Source organism: Oryx dammah, unplaced genomic scaffold (genome assembly GCF_014754425.2).
Source record: "Oryx dammah isolate SB20612 unplaced genomic scaffold, SCBI_Odam_1.1 HiC_scaffold_20, whole genome shotgun sequence".
Classification (NCBI taxonomy): domain Eukaryota; kingdom Metazoa; phylum Chordata; class Mammalia; order Artiodactyla; family Bovidae; genus Oryx; species Oryx dammah.
In genome coordinates this window covers 53,559,093-53,561,845 of record NW_024070204.1, presented here as the reverse complement: position 1 = coordinate 53,561,845, position 2,753 = coordinate 53,559,093, and the positions used below count along the sequence as shown (strand labels likewise).

General features: G+C 52.1%; 1 long non-coding RNA gene across 1 annotated transcript; it reads left to right on the top strand.

The window, feature by feature from the left end:
- Positions 1 to 1,108: 1,108 nt before the first annotated feature.
- On the top strand, positions 1,109 to 2,352 carry LOC120879555. Its single transcript, XR_005724819.1, has 2 exons — positions 1,109 to 1,239; positions 1,694 to 2,352. It is a non-coding gene; the product is annotated as an uncharacterized LOC120879555 (long non-coding RNA).
- The last annotated feature ends 401 nt before the right edge of the window (positions 2,353 to 2,753 follow it).

The following is a 2,753-nucleotide window of genomic DNA, read 5'->3' as shown; positions in this document are numbered from 1 at the left end:
CACCCTGCTGGTCCCACCGCGGCTGGTCCTTCCCTGAGAACAAACAAGTCATCAGCCCCCAACTCTTCCCACCCTTCTTGAGTGGGATCGGCCCCCAGCACAGGTCCTTGCCCTGGAAACTGGACGCATGGACACGGGCTGACCCTGCCAGAAGAAGGTCCAAGAGGCAGCATAGGGGCCTCACTCCAGGCTTGGCCCCTGTTGTCCACATGTGGGTTTCTTTTCCGCAGATAGATTTCTCTCCCAGCCTAAAAACACTCTTGACTCTCCTGCCCTTGGTTAAGATTCACTAGAGACTGAGGTGGCTGCTGCTGCTCTCCGCAAGTGCTGACAGCCCAGCCTCAGCAGTACTTGGGCTGCCGCCTCCCTCCACTGTCCCGGACCAACCCCGGAGCACGCCTCAAATTGCCCCTAGGAGGCAGAAACGCCCCCTGACCGCCAGAGTGGCAGTGCGGTGGCCGGGAGCCGCGAGGCCCGAGCATTGCTGGGAATTCATTTGCATCCTGTTTCTGGTGCCCAGAGAGGGGACCAGGGCTCATCCAGCCGGAATCAATCCGGGAGGCGCACCCAGCCCAGACAGTCGGCCGCAGGGACCCCGCAGCGGCCTGCCTCCACCCCAGCCCAGCCCCTCTCTGTGCCTGGAGGCTCCTGGTCGAGGGCAGCTTTCTTCTCCTTGCGGTTGCGGGGGGACCCCCGAGAACCCCCACGCTGCCCGGAGGTCGTCGGTCCGGGGTCTCTGGGCGAGGTCATCCCGGGACGTGAGTTCCCGCCCCTCCTGGACTCCGGACTTCCCCGATCACAAAAGGCACCCTCCGCCTCCGCCGTGGCCAGCGGGGACACTCCCGCGCCATCCCTGGGGACTGCCTGGTCCCCCCACCCCTCAGCCACCTGCCTACTCTGCCCGGCGCGCCCACATCAAGGGGGGTTTTACTAACATAGGGGTCTCGGATCCTGTGGCCTCCTCCAATGAGGCTCCGACACCAGAGCCCACAAAGCCCAGGCTTCACAAGGAGGGTGGAGGCGGGGGGGGGGGGGGCGGCAGGCGGAAAGTGGGTGGTAGCTGCAGGGCCGGGGTCCGCTGCCCCGGGACGCAGGACGGGAGGTCTCTTATGGACACAGCGCCAACCCCACCCCCGCATGACCGCCGCGGGGAAAGCCAGGAAGAGGAAGGGGCTCCTGAGTCTGAACCGCTCACTCGGGGCACAGGGCGCTGCTGGGCACGCCAAGAAACCAACTCAGGTGCTCTGAGCAAACGAAAAAAAAAAAAAAAAGAGGTGAAGGTCCCGCAATTAGACCGCCTCAGAGCTGCAGAGTTCAGGAAAAGCCATAAGTAATTCACTAAAAGAGCAAATTTTAAGAGGGGAAATTTGAGACAATAATAGCAGCAGCATCTGGAGGAACCGCGGGGCGCGGGTGGTGGTGGTGGGGGGGGAGTTGTGAATCAGACTTTTGCAGAGGGACTCAGATTTTGCAATAGGCACTTAATTAAAAATAAAATATATTGATGTGGTAGGCAAGTCGCGTTCCTGGGAAGGTAAAAATACAGTGGACTCCCCCACACCCCAGATGCTCCACCTGCCTGCTGTAATTACAGGGCTTCAGAGAGGAGGGGGAAAAAACACGACAGAGAGAAATCTGCTTGCATATTTTTCTTCTATTGTGCTGGACTCATTTGAATTATAATGTGTTGCAGGCCAGAGTAGGAAATTTTGTGCCTTGAATAATGAATCCCCCTGGAGCCCACGGTACCTGTACTTCTCTTTAGTGTCCTCTGAGAATAACGTGTTCGACATTCAAGTGACAACGCTGGAAAGGATTTCAAAGCCCTGGAGCCCCAGCCCGCTCTGCACCCTGATGGCTCTTCTGCCTGCCCTCTCTTTGGCTTCCAAATGCAGCAAGTTCTTTCTTTACTTAAAATATGTTCTTCTTTTACACGGGTCCTGGCTGTCCACAGAAACACAGCGCAGATAAGCTGTGTTTGAACCAGCCCTGCTGGTACAAAGGTTCCAAGCTGCTAAGGTCCCCAGTATACTACCTAGATTTTTTTTTGTTTTAATGGAAAAACCAGGGAACAGAGAGGTGCAATGTCTTGTCCCAAGCCAAAATAGGCTTTTCTGATGTTGATATTGTTTGACTGGCTCAGGCTGGCTTTCCATGAGAAAAAAAAATAGTAAACACGCCGTAATTTAATAAAACAGACATGGTTTAAGTTGTAAGCAGTATCCTAGCCTTTGGGACACTGCATGGTGCTGAGCAGCTATTTTGTAGAGGTTTGAAGTTAAGGGGCAAATGCTGGGGAAAATACTCAGGAAAATCTCAGGAAGATGAGAGAATAAAAGTTTTACAAAATGATAGAAGCAAATGGTCTTTCATGCCTAAACTTTCAGTTGTGTTTTTAGTTGAGCCTTCTTTTTAGTTTGAAACAGATTCAAAGCTTTTTAAAAACAAGTAACTTTTTGGCCAGATATATTAGGATATATCCATATAATACCATAGAACCAATTTTTAAGAAGTTCTTAACTGATATGGAAGGATTTCCAAGATACATTACTGAGTAACAAGCAAATATACTATTATTTGAATGAGATGAAAAAATCAAAGGAGAGTATATATGCATATTTGTATAGCAGTAGACCATCTCTGGACGAACATTGCTTTTGGGGATGGGCTGGGAGGACAGAGAGAGGGGACTGTCCTCTCTTTATCTAAATCCTTTGTCTGTTTGTTTTTAAATGATGTAAATTAATTACTTG